The sequence below is a fragment of the Notothenia rossii genome, assembly GCF_949606895.1.
Source record: "Notothenia rossii genome assembly, chromosome: 8".
Taxonomy (NCBI): Eukaryota; Metazoa; Chordata; class Actinopteri; order Perciformes; family Nototheniidae; genus Notothenia; species Notothenia rossii.
The window spans coordinates 46,241,906-46,260,266 of record NC_136906.1 but is presented as its reverse complement, the minus strand read 5'-3'; the positions used below and the strand labels follow the sequence as shown (position 1 = coordinate 46,260,266).

At 41.9% G+C, this 18,361-nt stretch overlaps 1 protein-coding gene across 2 annotated transcripts in view; it reads right to left on the bottom strand.

Moving 5' to 3' along the window:
- The window catches only part of tab2 (TGF-beta activated kinase 1 (MAP3K7) binding protein 2), a 43,078-nt gene extending 28,869 nt beyond the window's left edge, over nucleotides 1-14,209 (bottom strand). The window contains exon 1 of one of the 2 annotated variants that reach the window (XM_079642391.1): nucleotides 13,839-14,209. The gene's annotated coding sequence lies outside the window, so the exon portion shown is untranslated. The remainder of the gene's footprint in view (nucleotides 1-13,838) is intronic. The other variant, XM_079642389.1, reaches the window with a different exon arrangement.
- Between the last annotated feature and the right edge of the window lie 4,152 nt (nucleotides 14,210-18,361).

The following is an 18,361-nucleotide window of genomic DNA, read 5'->3' as shown; positions in this document are numbered from 1 at the left end:
CCCACAAGATCAGCAAGGGAGTGATAAGACGGCAGCCTGCATATCCATCATGCAGACAACAAGCGGCTGGGAGGCCACCTCACTATTCATCTACTTAATCACTACAGCCATTGAAGATTCCCATTAATCTTCATTCACAGGGATCTCTCTGAAGACGACCAAACACAAATTTGATTCATTTCGATTGCTAATTGGCACACGGTGCATCCAGTATCATGTTTTATTGTGAACCTATTTTGAAGGCTTCTGCAGCCTTAATGAATATTATCCTACTTCACAGGAATACCTTCAAGTCAAGGTATCTGCAAAAGTAGGAAGCTTTTATTTGACAGCCAGAGACTTTTAAAGACAGCTGCACAGAAACCGAGACACTAGCCTCCCCCAAACCAATATGCAGGTTCAGGATGTCATGTGAGGTCTGGAAACACTCCAGTAAAGATCAGTGCAGTGTTTAGTCAAGTATTTGTTTTAGAGCAGAGAAAAGACAGAAAGAGACTGTAATAAAGATTAAAGGGAGACAGAATGAAGATGTAACAGGAGAACACACCAAGCCAAAGCGGGCCAAGACCCTTGCAATGACATTTGACACATCTCAACTAATGTTTTTAGGTTGTCATTTCTTCAAAATACATATCTTGTCACTGCACACAAGTGTGCGCTTTTCTCCATGTCTTCCCATCAGACGATTGCGCAGTATCATTCAAACAGTACTGCAGCTCAAAAGTTGGTTATATTGTTTTAAACTTGTTAACAATGGAGAGAGTTACAATTACTCTCTGCATACTTATCATTTAGGGCTGTCCCGAATACCATCTTTCGGGGTCCGGATATTCGGTAGTAATCAGCAGCGATTATTCGGAACGGAGAGAATTTTTTTTTTTTTTAAATAAAAAAACATTTTCCAAAAGGTTTCATAACACGCTCTGAATCCGAGACACCTTACAACACGCTGTTAAGCAGAAGTGCAGAAAGAGCATACTATTACGATTTATACTTATAAGATTTATATGTATTTCCAAGCAAAGTAAGTGCACGTTTTCATCATGTGTAACGTTACCGTTTAAACGGCGGATAAAGCAGCTTCATCATGGCAACTTGACAACAGCTAAGCTAGGCTACTACTTACAGCAGGGGTCACCAACCTTTTTGTCACCGAGGGCTACTTCAAGGGTACTGAGTAATACGAAGGGCTACTTGTTTGATACAAACTTCCTGAATAACATAATTGCACGGTTCACCTTTAATGATAATATTATTATTAATAATAATCAGAATACATATTAATGTACTGTATGTGAAGGACTGTCTGATCACATGTTAATGTTAATTATTCCTCACAATAATTATTAACAATGATTTACCATTGCTATAGCAACCCCATTGTTTTGTTATGAAAATGTATCTATATTTATACACATTCTCGCGAGATCTATCAGGGGTCGTTGTAATGCTGCGTTCACACCGGACGCGACTTCGCTCTAATCGCTCGAGTTTCACCGCTGCTGCCAGCTGTGTTTACTCACATCATTCAAACAAGACGCGCTGGCTCGGGAGCTACAACTAAAACAAAATGAACATATTTTACCGTGATTAGATTGTAATACATGTTTCTAAATGAGGCCGAAGTAACAACATACTGATACCGTTTAGTAAAAACCATGAATTAATGCTTGACAAGTCTGCAGACAATACGGCAGGCGAAAAACCTTTTAAAATACTTGTTTTCTGAATGGAGATTGGGTCGACCAGGCTAAGCTAACGTTGTATATGCTCATTCCACACTCATAACAACGGCCTACAGACATAAATAAACCAGCGACTGTATTCGCCATGACACAGACAGTCTGTGGTTTGTACTTGTTTAACTTTTGTCCAGTTTCTGAAAAGATATGAGGAGCTGTGATCTCTGTTTGCTAACTGCTAACAGCTAACTGCTGATGTTTTCTGGTTGAACGTCAGTGGCAGGCTGAGATCCTCACCACTGCTGTGTGTGTGTGTGTGTGTGTGTGTGTGTGTGTGTGTGTGTGTGTGTGTGTGTGTGTGTGTGTGTGTGTGTGTGTGTGTGTGTGTGTGTGTGTGTGTGTGGTGATGAGGCCCATGATCGTAGCTGCTCATGCTAGCTTGTCTCAGCTAAAGGTGGAACGGAGATTTGGTGCGTGGAGTTCAACTCTGAACCTATCTGGGGTCAGAGTTCAATTTCACGCACCAAATCTCCATTTCACTTACATATGTACATACAAAATGTGTGCTTTTAAAATGTTATATTCAATATTGTCATTTTAAAAATTAAAAATGTATTCAATAATTTTTTTAGACGGAGCTCCGTGGTGACTTGTGCTATTTTTAGAACATGCACGCGGGCGACCAATTTCCCCCCTGCGGGCGACTTAGTGCCCGCAGGGGACTAAGTTGGCTACCCCTGACTTACAGCATCCAGGTGACTTTTCAGAGTTGTTTTGCCACCGTGGTAGGCCAGTTTCTTGTTGCATATTTGGCACACTGCCTTCTTCTTACCGTCGTCCAATTTAAAATGGTCCCACACTGCTGAAGTCTTCTGCATTTTGTGTTCAGGTGTGTGAAACGAGGTGAAGCGAGGTGAAGCGTGACGTTTGCGTTCATGACTGTGAGTGAAAGCGATGTCAGGAGCCCAGGCTGAGATTGTATATATTTCCGCATTTTAACAGTGCAATTCAAAAGTATAAATATAGTATAAGAATATGACAATTCACCTTTATTGATAGCATACATTTAGGAAAAAAAAAAAAAAAAAAGAATATTCGAATAATGAAATTGAAACCCGAATAGTTGGCCGACGAACGAATATTCGGGTACAGCCCTGTTATCATTATTATGATACGATTGAACATGCACCCCTAAAAATGCAAAACTAAGCATGCAACCAGAGGTGTTTCTGTGTTAGAAAGAGCACTTTGAGAGGAAGTGTTTGAGTCACACAAACGTGCACACACACACACATATCCTGCCACAGAGGCTACTGTGTGCACAGCTCTGAGAAGCAGAGAGGACAAAGATAACCGCACAACCATCTTCCTGTGCACCGACACTTATTCAAAAAGTAGCCCGCGTAGGAACAGCTCTCATGTGGAGCTGCAGTAGCACGTAACACTGACAGGCCAGAAGATGTGTTGATGTCTGAGCAGCCAACAAGCAATCACAGTGGATGGTTGTGTGTCTGAGAACGTGGAACAGGGCTTCTTTGTCCTGCCAGTCAAAATCGCGATGGCCAATCTGAAATCTAAGAGATTTTTTCTGCTTATAAATTCAAAACAGCCCATAACTCAGGAAGAATGCCACACTGCTGGCAGCTTGTCCTTTTGGTGATAAACCATGATGTAGTTAACATTTAATAATTATTTGTGATCTTACAAATATAATAATACACATGGCTCGCCAACTAACACAGAAAAATTGTACTCCTAAAACCTGTGGGTTTTATGTCAAAAATAAACACAAGTCCGAGAACAGGAAGTAAACAGGTTTTCTGAGGACTCAACTGTTTGCGTGGTAAAATGAAGCTGTTGCGACACCAACATTTTTTTCACCCAGAATAAAGGGCAATGTAGTCTTACTGGTCTGCTGCTTCTATTGACCAATGAATCAAAATAAGAAACAAGGTTAGAAATTAACACTTGGAGCAGAACACTGATCCCACTCGCAGTGCCGAAGTATTTGAAGAGCTGCACTGCTGTCTGTTTAACACTGGTTTAACTGCTTCTGGTCTCAATTAGTTTAATGCTTTATTCAAAAGGAAGCAGGCAGAGGAGCTCTACTATATATTCCTTTAACCTGCTCTACAATGCTCCTTTAACCAGCTCAAAATGGCTTACCTTTGTCGTTGTCTAGTCAAAAGTGGTCTTCAATGGCATTAAAACGATAAAAACGCTGCTGAAGGTTAATCCGTAGGTTAATCCAATGTTTCTGTGTCCCTTTGAAATGATTTCTGATAATCCATGAGCAATAAACCTGCTTTTCCGTTTTCAGATGTCAGAGCGAGAGATAGGTTCGCTCTCATGCAAAACTGTGTGCGCATAACTCTCATTTCTCAATGGTAAGGTGTATGTGGAAATTTCCCTTCGATTCTTTTGGCTCTAACGGTCAAAAAGAGATGTCAATCACCAAAATCGACCAATGGGTTCCAGAGAAACGGTAAAAACAGCCATTTCCACCCAAATCACCTCAGAGGTGGGTTTTTTTTTGCTAAACCTCTCTAAAAAGGTCAAATGTCACTTGTTTTGCATCAATCTTGATACAGGGTACTTATTATATGATGTCCTTTGGCTTCCTAACGCTTTTAGTCTACCTTACCATCATCCAAGGGTAGTTTTCACTATAAGTAAAAAATATGTTTTGGACGGACACTATAATTTACAGTTTTTTTACTATGTTCAATCTGAATTTTCTTTAAAATAAAAAACATCTATATTGATTCTGACTTTTCTACCTCCAACTCCCAGGTTTATCATTACTTTGAGAAAAAAGATTATTAATTTTCCCCTTTTAGAAGTGAAGTTATGTTCATTTGTTCTGGAAATGTAATTTTCGAGCCTGAGACCTGAAAAACAGGCTCAGTGCTTAACAGGTTTAATTGATGGCTATGTATGAAGGTAGATATGGTGCAAAATGCGAGAGCTTGTAAAACCTGATGTGAGCACTTGCAGAAAAAAATCTGAGCTTGTGTGCATACATTTACACTTTTATAAAATATCCACGTATCTGGGAACCAAATTTGAAGTGACAGAAGAAAAAAAATGTTTTGTAGCTTGTAGAAAATAAATGAACTTAGTGATCAAATGTTCACTTTGGAGCGAAGGGGGCGGAGCTATCAGAACGACGAGGTGCAAGCTCGGGTCACTCTCACACAGTCACAGCCATAGCCAGGTCGAACCGGATGACTGCGGGGCCCATATGCCCCTTTCACACCAACGCGGTTCCAGGGCCGGTTTGGAGCTAGAGCCTGAAAAGCACCGTTTTTTCCTGTTCACGCCGCAGCTGAGCCGGCTCTTTTCCCCGAAAGCCGGTTCTTACCAAGCTCGAAAAGTTTATGGAGAGGACGGCAAATAAAAGTTGAAACAAGCAGTAGCGCTGAGCAAAGTGACTAGAACACAACCAGACACTTGTAAAAAAAAAAAAAACACTAACCAGGCTTCGTGTGATTCTGTTTATTTGCACCTTACTTTGACCATCCATTCGCTGTTATTGATCATTGTGGAGAGCAGGCAGACGTTTTGTTTTGTATTATAGCAGCTATCAGATGGAATCAATACATGGGCGGCTTAGGTTGTCATGTCCGACTATCACAAGTAGAATCATAATGAAAAATACGCCGGTAAAATGTGCCTGTAGAAAAATTCTTATGCCACAATAGGATAGCAACAAGTAGTCAATATAGTCAGTTTAGCTTTGGTTGCTATGCTAACATCACCCATTATATACCAGAGAAACGTTCATAACAGCGTTGTGATGCCAAACAGCGTCAATTCAGACTGACACACATTCACTTATGGGGAATTGAGGATATGTATCAGCTGCTTGTTTGACAGTCAGACAGTGAATACTTTACAGCGGCCGCCGTATGATTAAAAGTAACAGTCATCGACCCGATGCAGTCCCCCATTGCTGTTGTTGTGAGTGCTGTTGGTGGGAAAATCAGTGACGTAAACGGTGACGTCATGACGCAGCAGCGGCAGCACCAGTCGGGCTCTGGGCGGTGTGAACAAAACGGGGACGGAAAAGAAAGACCGGTTCCGAACCAGAAAAGCTCTAGCACAGAGTTAGAACGGGAGCTGCGTTGGTGTGAAAGGGGCAACAGATTATGGCTGTGACTGTGAGTGACCCGAGCTTGCACCTCGTCGTTCTGATAGCTCCGCCCCTTAGCTCCGCCCCTTAGCTCCGCCCCTTTGCTCCAAGCCCCCTTCCTCTCCCCACATCTACAGGCGAAAATGACTTTAGCGACACATTCATTGCAAGAAGTGTAGCAAAAGTCAAGGCCGCAGATTCTGCGATTTATACTGCCACAGAGCAGATTTGTGAAGTTGTAATGACTGATTTGAGAGGTTGTAATAACCCAGTTGCAGTTGTAATGGAAGATATATTAAATATATATATTTTTCTGCAAGTGAACATTTCATCACAAAGTTCATTTTTTTCTACAAGCTACGAAACGTTTTTTCTTTCTTTTTGTGACTTCAAATTTCGTTCACAGATACGTTGATATTTTATACAAGTGTAAATGTATGCGCCCAAGCTCAGATTTTTTTTCTGCAAGTGCTCACATCAGGTTTTACAATCTCTCGCATTTTGTACCATATCTACCTTCATATAGCAGTGCATCCTATTTCATAACAATTTTCTGCAAAGAACCTTGAAAAAAGCAGCTTTTTAATTATTTCACTGCATTCAAGCATTATTTAATATGTAACATTACAAGTGTCTATTATGATGGTATGTATTTAGCTGAACTATCCACCAGTGTGCTTGCTTTGGTGGTATTAGGGTTAATGAACCCTCATCTTTGTCTCCAACGTTAGCTAACGAATAATGACATTGGCATGGGAAACTTTCTGCAGTTGTCGATTTGTTTTTCTTGTATTCATCACTGAGATTAAGAGTTGTTGCTTACAACAATAAAGATTAACAGTAACTTTACAAACATTCAACTATAATTAACAGTGGACTTCATATTATATTCCACATGCTGATGAGTAAGGACTGCACTATTAAACTAACTAGGTGAACATTTAGCAGGGAACATTTAGGCTAAATGATGTAACTGAAACTTCTTTAGACTAATATTCTGGTTCAGTATGCAAAAGTCAGCATATCATCTGTTCTTCCAGGCCTTCCTGTTATGACACAAGTAAATGAACCGATCCATCATGTATTGAGTTTTTTTGCTATGTAAGAAGAATATTCTTCTGACTAAACATGAAATGTTATCATGATGACTTAAAAAAGGTAGGATGTAGTTTCTCTGAGGTGGCAGTGAGGTTGCAGATATCTCCCCCCTTCTTTTTCAAGTGTGTTTACAGTGGGGAAAAGCGTAAAGATGCAAAAGGCCCTCTGTAGAGACAGATTTTGGTTTGACCATTCTGAGCTACTGTATGAACATAGTAATGCATAATAGCAGAGCCAGGAGGACCTGCTACCTATACACATACATTCAGTGAACAGCCACTATGGGCTGGCTCAAAAAGGGAGGCAGCCCCCCTCCAATGTTAAAATGCCCAACTTTCCAGCGGAAATAAAGATGTACAAAAAAGGTTTTGTTCTTGGTTTCTAATTGCCTTGGTTTCCCCAAAAGTGCACCCTGATTATGGCTCTGCCACACTACAAATATTTAGATGAGTCAAATCCTTGTTGCAAACGTGTTGTCAACTGTTCTTGCTTTAGCTTCCTGCAGCATATACTCATGGACACTCGCTCGACAACACGTTTCTCTTAAAACAATATGGGCTAATGTGATCATTTATGGATGTAACTTAAAAGCAGTCTTGGCCATTTTTTGTTAAAAATTGTTGTTTTACGGGCATCAAAGCTTGTGGTAGCAGAGCATTTTACAAGTTGTCGCAATGGGACCAGGTGTTTCCCACCCTCTGATTGTTTTTTCTTTTCTTTTGTTGCACGTTTTATTACTTGGTAGCCAAATGTTCCAGGGAAAGGACCAAAAAGCTGCCAGGTAAATTCTCCAACCCGCAGGTAACCAGGACAATTAACCCTCTACTGCTCAAACTGCTCTGTGCATATGTCGTTTTATAGGGCCACTCCCCGGTGTACATGTGTGCACATGTGCACATATGCACTAGGGGTGTAACGGTTCAGAAACATTTCGGTTCGGTACGTACCTCGGTTTTTAGGTCACGGTTCGGTACGGTACGTTTTCGGTACAGCAGAAAAAATTATCACAAAACATAAAATATATATATTTTAATTATTATTAAACTGTGAATATTCACTCAAATAAATACAAAATAAAATAAACATTAAGGTGCAGCATTTCGATGAACTGAAATAATCTGTATTTGAACTTTACTGTACAAGTACCTAAGCAGCCAGTTTGACATTATAACTTGCTTGTCATTGTATTTTCATGTTTTTTTTAAAGAAAAATTAACTTGTCCACATTGCCTGCCCGAAAGGGCAGATCTGCTGGCACTAACAATGTCTCCTGCTGTGGAGAACACCCTCTCGCTAGGGACAGAGGTAGCAGATACAGCCAGGTAGCACTTTGCCAACATGGCAACTTAAAGATATTTGGCATTTGTAATAGCTTTGGCTCAGTCTGAACTTTTTGCGAGTGGTGGAGGCTTAAATGCTAGTGGGAGTTGGGTTTGCACTTCAGTCTTTTTTCTTTTGGTTCCAGTGATATTCACGTTCGGGTGATGCCTTTTCAAATGAGTGTGCAAGTTTGATGTATTGCCGGCCGCGTATCCAATTTTAGTTGAACAATGCCGACAAACAGCTTTGGTTCAGTCCACCTGTATTTGCCCGTCATCCTTGTACGTAATAGGGGTGCAACAACTTATCGACTTAATCGATTAAAATCGATGACTAAATTAGTTGCCAACTAATTCAGTCGTCGATTCGTTGGTGACTTCATCACGTGTGTTTTACGCGCAGTTAAGCTCCAACGTGATATGTCTTTTTATCGGTACTGGAGACATTTAAAAAATATGTCATATGTATTATTGCTACATAAACATTATATCGCAGTCTTAGTGTCGCCAACTCGTTTCTAATATGCAAAAAGATGTATGCATGTAAGGGCGGTAACACAAGGAATTTGTCTAAACATTTAGCAAAAGTGCACCACATTCAGACGGAGGAATGCACCGGGTTCGACTGTCTTTCTAGTAGCTCTTTAGTCCCATCCACGAGTAACGTTTCCACGTCAGGTATTATGTATGCTAGCAGCAACACACGGAGTTAACACAATTATACAAACATGGGTTAATGATTAGAGGTAACTGAGTTATTTATTTTGTTAAAGTTTCATCTATTCTGTTTACAATTATGTTATCACATTATACGATTTCTTAAAACATTGTTTCTTTTGAAATATTATTTATTTAAAATATTATTTATTTTAATTTAAATAAAAAGCTATGTTAATTTTGTTCACAATTTGGTTAGTTAATTTAATAATATATGTATTTTTGAATCAAGTATTTATCTTTATTGTCTTCATTGTTAGTTTCCACATGCCTAAAACAACCTCAAGCTAAATCTAAAAGTTGATGGCTAAATAAGAGCGTTTGAGAAATTGTGCAAGGCATAATAGTCGGAATAGTCGATTAATCGTTTCATTAATCGATAGATTCATCGATTAACATATTAGTCGTTTGTTGCAGCCCTTTTACGTAACTGCGAAACCAAAATGTTCCCAAACCGGAGACTTCAATGATGCTGGAGGATTTTCGAGCTCAACTTTGTCTGCGTTCGCCATTCCGACAGTTCCTGAAATAACTGACTAAATTTGAACGCATCCCTCTGACCAGCTCTCATAGTATGCCTCTCGTCCAATGCAATGACTTGGTCGCTCTATGACGCGTTGAACCCAATGTGAGCAAATTACTCTGAATGCTGCGACGCAGCACTTGAGATTACTTCCAAAAAGTTGTTCACGTTCTAATTTTTTTACGTTTAACGTTATATTAGTTCAGTACACTTCGGTACACACGTGTACCGAACCGAAGGGCCCGTACCGAAGAATTTTGGTACAAATACATATACCGTTACACCCCTAATATGAACGCAATGTGAAGTAAAAGAGCGCAGACAGTGAACTCAAGGTTTGTCCGCAGTTGTATTTACATTTTTTAAATGTGCTGCTCAGTCCAAAACTAAGTTCTTGATTGTTTTGAGGAATCAGTCATATAATGAGACGACCCACTTCATCCAAATATAAAGGAACATCTAACAAATGCTCTAAATGACAACCAACACAGGCATTGAGAGCTGAGAGGAAACATCTAGTTTCGAGCCACTAAATAAGGAAACGGTCAGTGGCACTCACTTTCCAGATCTACCATATGGAAGAGCGTACACATGTGGTGAGCAACCAGAACATCGCTACTCTCTTTTATCATCCATAGTCTTTATCATTCGACCGAACAGACATGACCCAATATTCATCTCTCCATGACCTTATCTGGATAACCTAATCATCTGTGCATTACAGCAACACCTATGCAGTTAGTCAGCCTGTCATATAAAACTTGGCTTGTCATCATGTCTGCTAAATAAATGTAACTTTACATCTTATTTAGACAAAATTATAAATAAAAACAGCCTCTTTTAAAGCTTCACTTATAACAAATCATCAACCAACACTTTAGCTTTAAAAAAGGAGCTTTTTGGCCTCATTAAGTCTTCTGTTTCGGTTTCACAGTGCAGATGTACTGTGTTTCACCTCATACAAACCTCATCTCAAACGGTTTTTTAGCAGCAGGCAAATGTGTTGAGCAAACAAGCTTTAGCAAACCAAACGGAGGCTGCCCAGAATTGCATGTACAAACTAAAGGCCCCGACACACCAAACCAACATCAAATAACTAGTATGGGCAGAGCTGACATTTAAACACAACACAAAGACAATGGCCAGCAATCACATACATTCTGCACCTCTGTAAGGGGGAGTAACTCTACATAACATCAGGAGCCTGAAGAAGTAGGACTATGGGTGTACTCGTTGTTATGCTACGTACATTAAAACTTGTTCACAGGATTTGAACCCACCACTTGCATTCCAGGCCATGTCGCTGATTCACTGAAACTGAACAACCAATCAAAGTGTTTAATTAGCTAAAAGTGCATACAATGCAGGACACACCAAAAAACATGGCTGACATCCCATAAGGGGTTTGGTGTGTCGAGGGGCCTTAAGTTAAATGCTAAACTGGTCAAAAACGTCAAGCATGTAAGAACTAGAGAAGAAGTGTTAATCACAGCGGTTCATCTAGCCACCAACCTGGAAAGGTAGCCTCATTTTGGACTTGCATACAGCAGTTGCAGAAACACAGTTCCATATAAATGCTTATGAGGGTCTGCAGAATGTGAAAATATTTAGAAAAGAAAATTATGAAAGGGTCAGAATTTATCAAGGCTGTGGGTTCATGAGCTTGTTGGGGAGTTATTCTGCCTCGAATAACCAAAATAAAAATCCAAAAATGAATGCAGCTTTACAGCGTCAAAACAATTAAATGATGCATAACTACAAAGTGCTACAGAAAAGCAGATCATGAATTGTGTGTGATCATAGTTGTGGACAATTTGCAAAGCCACTGCAAAATTGGCGACCCTAAAAAATGCACTCTGCAAAATCAGCCCCCATGCATGCAACTTAACCCTTGAACTGGAGAGGACCATGAGCAGGCAGCATGTGTAATGGAGGACTCCGTTTAAAGCGAAGAAGTCAGGAGAGCTCAACAGGGGGAGGGGGCTTCAATAAGAGCCTCTCTTCCTGACAGCCACACACTGCAGTGGGGGAGGGTTGAAAACACCAAGCCCTCTTCTTGAAACTGCAGCAATGGGCATAATGGGATGGATCCTTCCATTCCAGCTATGTGATACTTATTTTAGAGAGCTGTTTGAAAGAACATCAAGTTGAACAACTCAAAATATGTAGCCTCTAAAAGACAAGCTGTTCTGAAACACAGAGAAAGGTAAGCCAGCATTGAACTGACTGCCCTGTTGATCCAAACAACAAGCATTTGTACTCCATCCAAACACAGTCAAATGTAGTAATTTCCCCTCCCCTGGTGACAGGGCTAAAACTACACACCCCAACTCTCTGCTCTGATTGGTGATACGTTGTGCAAACTGCGAATGATAATCAGGAAACAGGTTTTTCTGGAAAGAAGATTAAAGTATTGGCACAGAGCTCGACAGAACATGCCACAACCGCCGCTTGTTGTAAAAGTTCTTAAACACAAGTGTTAGTCCCGTTTGTTTATTGTACCAAAGCTAACACATCAAGTCAACCCAATTTTTCACCTCTGTCAACAAGAATTAAGCCAACTTGGACACTCCGAGTTAAGAAATATCTATAATCTGTGCCCGGACTTAGTTGTGTAGATTTTACCTGTTAACATATTCAAAATGACACTCAAAAAAGCAATTAGAAGCTTGCTATTTTGTGCATTTCCTGATCCAAATCCTGATTTAGCATTACCAAACAGGCTCCGAGGATTAGGTGCGGGCTCTCAAAAGAGTGGCATATAAGCAAGGCCTCTTAACAACATATTTGCCCTGCTACAGGCACACATGGTTTCAGTTAGGGGTCTGCACCTATAAACAGTGGGCTATGGTAGCTTATTGGTCAGGAAGTGCAATGTTGACTGCAAGTCAAGACAGGCACAAGCTGCTAATGAATGATATACACCCTTACAGTGTAGCTTTGACAGCACCGTTTAGATTGGAGGTGTTCAGAGGGCGACAGAAAAGGGACTCTGAGCTCTTTATAGTCAAATAAGAAAAGACAGTCGGATAAGATGTACTTGCCATAAAGCACAACCAATGTTTTGCATATTTTAACTGGTGGCTGCTGTTAATATTAACATAACACTTTGCCAGTGTAGACCACCACAAATTACCTATCAAGAAAGTATGTGTTTTATAACTGCATGATTAAATGTAACTGAGACTGCATAAAAACAAGCTATAAGACAAGGCAATGGCAGAGATATACCTACCTTGAAACTGAAGTTTGCTAAAATGACTTAACCATGTTCTGTCAAAACTATGAAACAAATACCATGTCTCTTGGCTTCCAATAATGTTGGCTCACAAACAAATATACATCTTAAAGAATTGCTCAAAATGTGCCACCTGTGCCAACAGCTATATTGGCCTCACAAGAATAAACATGTTAGAAAAGTGTAAATCATGACAGGTTAGAGAAGCTCATGATGAACATCTCTCATCTTAACTGAAACAAGAATACAAACAAGTACTGAGCTGTCAAAGGCCCAGACCCACCCCCTATTAAGTTTCCATCCCAAATAAAACCAACCGGGAACATCATATCCAGGAGGAAAATGTCAGAAAGCACCAAACTGGCCATCAGCAGATTACATAAAACTACCGAACTCAGACTGCAGTTATCATATATCATTAGTTTAACTTACTCACTGTAATGTAACTAATTTGTGCTATATGTGCTTCGTGGTAACTTTAAAACAGACAGCAATCATTTAGCGAAGCTTAGAGGAAGATTGCCTTGTGTATCATTCGCTGACACAAAACTGTTACAAAATGGAAGGTTGCTTAAACAAACACACAGTTTCGGTGTTATATTAAAGGAATCAAAAACTAAATGAGGTGTACCAGCTGTATTCTGAAGCTTGGTGTATAAGGCGGTTCAGTGAAGTTTTCCTGATTTAACATTTCCATCCACGACGTTTCAGAGAGCTCGATGGAAAAAGTATCCCAACATGGTCTACAGAGAATATAGCGTCAGGCAGTGTTTGCTAAAATAAAAGGCACATGATATATAACGTTATTCACAGATATCTACATTAAAGCGGCCTGAAAATATTTTTCTTTTAAACTTCAGACGGAGGTTTGCCAACTCGGCCGAGACGGCAACAGCCTCCAAACAAGTTAGCCAACTGAGCTAACGCAGCTAGCGGCTAGCTCCAGACAAAAACATTTTCTACATCTGAAACGTTTCACTATATAACCGAGAGGGACGGTGTTAAAAAGCTCTTATCGCACAGGGCGCTCTGATGCTTTTTATTTCACAGTACCGCTGTTTAACGGCTTGCTCCCGGCTGTGGAGCACGGGGCAGAGCCTGAAGCAAGTCCACTTCATGTAGTTACCTTTCCGTCTCCGCTGCCGCCGCCGCCGCTCCCCAGGCCGCCTTCAACACCCGACACCGCCGCCGGACCTCCAGAGGGCCGCGGAGCTGGGACAGTCGAAGCCGAGAGGAGTCCAGCTACTACCAGGGAGATGAAGAGCCAACTGCACCGAGGCTCCGGGCCTTGTGTGTCCTCGAAACAGCGTTAATGGGATACCTGGCCCCAGCTCTCCGCCGTTTGATAGAGAATAGGGAATCACTTTTTGACAGCTCCTCTTCTTCAGCCCCCCCTCCCCTCGACAGCCCTTCACTTTTCTCTTTTTCCTCACTTCCAGCAGATACGAATCAAAATACTGTCACAGAATATGGCGGCTGCATAAGGAAGCTGATATCGCGAGAAGGAGAGCTGCTTTTCTTTTTTTCACTTTCCAAAAGTTGCGCTGAGGGAGGAGAGAGTGCTGCCGCTGCAGGAGATGCAGGCTGAGGACAACAGAACAAGAGTTTCTGCAGGAAAGGGTGCAGGAGAAGTGGGATAGATATGAATGAAGTGTCTGCTGTGGTCTGACGATAATGACATGTCAATAATATATTGATATTGTTTTATGTTACCATTCCTTCTAGACCAAGCTCTGATTTATTTAATGATACATGCCTTAGCCTACATTTTTACAGCGGGAAGTGGCAAATGTAGTTTTTACACCATGTTATTCACAATGTCATAATTTCACTACAAAACCTGCTGCTGGTGAGTGTATACAACTCTTCAGGAATTAACTAGAACATGTGTTTCCCTAAACCAGAGACAGAGACAAGCTGAAAGACACCTATCACCATCAACAATTAAAACAATTCCCAAAATTGGGATTAATAAAGTACATCACTCTGTGTGAATCCCCAGTCACTGCCGTGGAGTCTTTCTGCTTCCATCCTGGCCACCATCATCGCCCAGGAACTCATCAAAAAAGCACAGCAGAGGATTGATGCTCTTCCTGAGGCAGCTGAAGAAATTCAAACTGCCAAAGACGATGATGGTGAACTTCTACACCTCCATCCTCACCTCCTCCATCACCATCTGGTACGCTGCAGCTACAGCCAAGGATAAGCTGTGGCGGCGCCAGATATTTTCTTTTGGGGGTGCTGTGGGGTAGCTTGACGTTTCATAGAGGGTGCTCAAACATTTAAGGTTTCCCATTAATGTCCTGGGCACTACAGTGGAATACGCACACACACAGTGTACCCGCGACTGTTACAATGAAGGCTCGATATGTAAGATTGAAGAACCGGCTCGAGATCGCTAGAATTTGAAAATACACGACCATCGAGAGCATCCTCAGCAGCTGCATCACGGTTCGGTTTGGAAGCTGCACAACATCCAACTGCAAGACCCGGCCTGCAGCGCATTGTGAACACTGCTGACTGAGAGGATCATCGGTGCCTCACTCCCGTCACTCCTGGACATTTACAACACTCGCCCTACCCGCAGAGCACTCAGCATTGTTGGTGACCCCACCCATCCCTCCAACTGCCTCTTCACCCTCCTGCCTTCAGCGAGGAGGTTCCGCAGCCTGAGGTCGAGCACAACCAGATCGAAAAACAGCTTCGTCCACCAGGCTGTCAGGAGGCTGAACTCTCTCCCCCTCCTCCCACCTCTCCCCTCTCTCCCCTCTCTCCCTTCTCTCCCCTCTACTACCTCATTCACACCAACGCAACTCCGGTTCAAGCTCCGTGCTAGAGCTTTTCAGGTTCAGAACCGGTTCTTCGGTTTAGCTCCGGCTCTTTTCACACTGCCCAGAGTCCGACTGGTGCTGCGTCATTGCTTCATCGTTTGCGTCATGACGTAACCGTTTGCGTGCCTGCTTCATAAAGCCAAACCGCGCGGAAACCCCTCACAGCTGACACCGACAACAACAACAATGGCCGATTGTGCTCCAGCTTCCTCTGTACCTCTTCGGAAGACCAGATTCCCAGTAGGTAGCTGGTCTCTTCAGTGGACCACTGCTGCTTGTTAAGTTTCTCTATTGTTGTGTACAAACTGTATAAAACGCCGGCTTTTTGTTGTTGTTCAGGAGTTGATCCCGCCCCTGCCCCTGCCCCTGCCCCCGCCTCGACGTAAGCGTGACGTATGTGGTGCTTTTGCTCTGGCCGGAAATTTTTGGTGCTTGAAACGAACCGGATTCCAGAGCTAAGAGGCTGCTCCGCTGCGGTGTGAAGAGGAAAACCCGGTGCTTTTCCAGCTCCAGCTCCGAACCGGCCCTGAAATAACGTTGGTGTGAATGAGGTATAGCTCACCTCTCCACCCTGCTCCCACTGGACCGGGACTTTAACACCCCCCCACACACAGACTAGAGATGTTAAGATTCACCGATTCGCATCAGTGCACCGGCATAAACGTTCAAGATGCGAGTGCACCGGTTGAAAGAGTGCACATCGGCTACAGTTTGGGTTGAACCGGGTTGAACTCGCGATGCATCGATTGCGTAGCGTCTTTGCATTGGTAAAAAAACGATTCATTCATATAAAATCCCCTCATCTTGTCAACGCTCAGCAGAGACGATCTTTGATATTTGCTTCGCCACTACGGAGGCCGAGAGTCTCAGTTATCAACACACACGGAAGTTGAGGAGAAAGAGAAACACAGCGCACCAAAAAATACCTACCAATCAAACGTTTGGCAACACTTCGGATTGTTCAAGAAAGACGGTGTAATAGTCCTTTATGCTATATACTGTAGTTGACCGCAGGTCTTGGAGAGTAATAAGTTATCCGTAGACCTTTGTATGAGGTATCTTTATTACTTAACAGGTCTACAGCCATGATACATAGATCCGTCCTAGATGCGGACTTGCAGTGCATACACACAGTATCACTCCGCCAGTGTTGGGTGTAACGCGTTACAAAAGTAACGAAGTCACAGTAATATATTACTTTTTGCTGTAACGAAGTAATGTAACGCATTACTAATGAAATGTGGGTAATATATTACCCGTTACAATGCTCAGTAACGCAGTTACAACACATTTTAACACAAAATTAAATGGTGTTTTGTTTTTTAAGAATGTACTAACATAGCGAGACATTCCGACACCGGACAAATTGTGCGGGTAGATTAGTAAACCTGGTCTTTACCCTTCAGGCTTCGCGTCGAGATCTTCGGGGAAGTTGAACGTTATGCAACCATTCAAAAAAGAGAACGTAGTGAAAAATACAAACAACAAATTGTGTCAGGTGCGCGTGACCTGCTCCGCTGCGCGTGCATAATTTCCAAAGTGCTTCCACAGCAGTGACACACATCTGATCTGTGGATAATCATTAATACGAAAATGGTTAAAGCAACCATCACTAAACGCCAGCAACACTGCATCTACTGCAGACAGTAGCAACAGGTCAGATGCGGACATCACGTTACCCTCCGTTGTGGACACTAGCTTACTCCCGCCTGACTCGCCGGCCCCGGAGCAGCAGTCTTCGTCGCCCGAAACTACGCCGCCCCTCTGCGGCCCGCAGGTGCCAGGTATATCTAAACAACTACCCGCCTGTACAGTGGGGTAAGGCGGTCATTTTGCAGCTTGTGGTATAAAAATAGACAATGGCTAGAATATTCATGTGAAAATAGTACCATATTTTGACATGCCTGTAGAAATGTTGGGTCAAAAATAATGCATACAATAGCACAGATGCCTTAACAACGAATGGCTACAAAAATATCTCATATCCCAAGCTTATTATCAACGAGCTGATGTTGCAGCTGAAATGTTCTCCAGGTCACAAAGTCAACCTCACATGATGATGTGATACCAGTTTTCGAGCACAGTAAATATTCTCTTCCCAGCGTATATGATGGGACCAAGGTGATGATGTAGTAGGCTACATGGTTTTAATAATACTTTTGCCTTTCAATGTTTGCCATTTCAAACCATGAGCATGGTTTAAATAATATTTGCCTTGATTTACAATATGTTAACCTTCATTATAGTCCTTGACAGCGGTCTGTACTGCTGTATTAACAACGTCTCACATGTTAAGAATTTACAATCAGAATGGAGTATTCAACTAAGCCAGTGGTTCTCAAAGTGGGGGGCGGGCCCCCCCTGGGGGGCGCAGAGGCATGACAGGGGGGGCGCGAGAGACCAGGAGGAAAAATGGTTATAAAATTATTATTTTTTAAAATCATAATTTGAAAAATTATTTATTCGAAAATAATATGATACAATACAGTACTATTACGTCTGGGTCTCTGTGTTTCATTAAAGCTCAGCTCTGTGTGTGTGTGGAACGAGCCATTTTGTGTGCGTGCACGAGCGAGAGAGAGAGAGCGCACCGGTACCGGAGATCGTTGTTGTTAGCTTCTGGTGCTACCGAGCTACGCTAACGGATATAAGGAGTTTTTTCAACAACAAGGTGGAGGAGAGTCCTCTCCTGTCAGACTGAGAGACTCAGTGAGCTAAAGGACTCTCTCAGTGTTATCTCAGTGGGTCTCAAACGTTTTGGTCACCATTAATGTAAACAATTATTTCCGAGGCACACCTTTATATGATCATTATAGTT